Raw genomic sequence first — 892 nt, forward strand, 5'->3', positions numbered from 1 at the left:
TAGCTACTGTCTGTTAGCTCCACTGTCTGTTAGCTTCTCTGCTTGTTAACGTCTCTGTCTTTTAGCTTTTGTCTGCTAGCTGTTGTCTGTGAGCTACTGTCTGTTAGCTCCTCTGTCTGTTAGCTTCTCTGCTTGTTAATGTCTTCGTCTTTTAGCTTCCGTCTGCTAGGCCTTTTTTCAGTGAAGTTCCAGTTTTTTGTTTGTTTGAATCGCTCTTAGTCTGTCTTTTAGCTTCTGTCCATTAGCTCCACTGTCTGTTAGCTCCTCTGTCCAAAACTACTCAAACATTTTCTCAAATCACATAAATGTGCAACATGACGTGAGAATTATCCAAAATTGCGCAATAAATGTCCATAATAATTTAGACAAAGTTGTTCAAAAGTTGTCTAAAATAAAGAAACCCCGTCTAAAACTGTCCACAAGTAAGAAAACAAATGTGCAAAAATGACCTGATTAATAGATCCAAATGACTTGCACTCGTCAGAAATCACTTAAAGTTCGTCCAAAACAGGGTAGAGTAAGGACGACTGTGTTAAATGCAGTTTTTATACTTTAAAATGTAAACACATAAATTTAGTGACAATTACCAGAGAACAAGTGACCATGAAGACAAATGAGACGACAAAAATGATCACAAAGAGGCACAACATGTTCACAAGGTGATGAAAAACAGTCATAAAGTGATATAAGACCACCAGAACGACCACAGTGTCACAAAATGCACAAAACTGACCTCAAATAAACACAAAATGAGAAACAAAACAGACAAAAAAAACAACCACAAAATGATCAAAACAATGTAAAATTAATAAACGGAGTCACAAAAAGGCCCAAATAAGATGCAAAACACTCACAAACTGCAACACAAATCCCAAAACAAACAACAAAGAGT

Source organism: Stegastes partitus, unplaced genomic scaffold (genome assembly GCF_000690725.1).
Source record: "Stegastes partitus isolate 25-593 unplaced genomic scaffold, Stegastes_partitus-1.0.2 Scaffold1331, whole genome shotgun sequence".
NCBI lineage: Eukaryota > Metazoa > Chordata > Actinopteri > Pomacentridae > Stegastes > Stegastes partitus.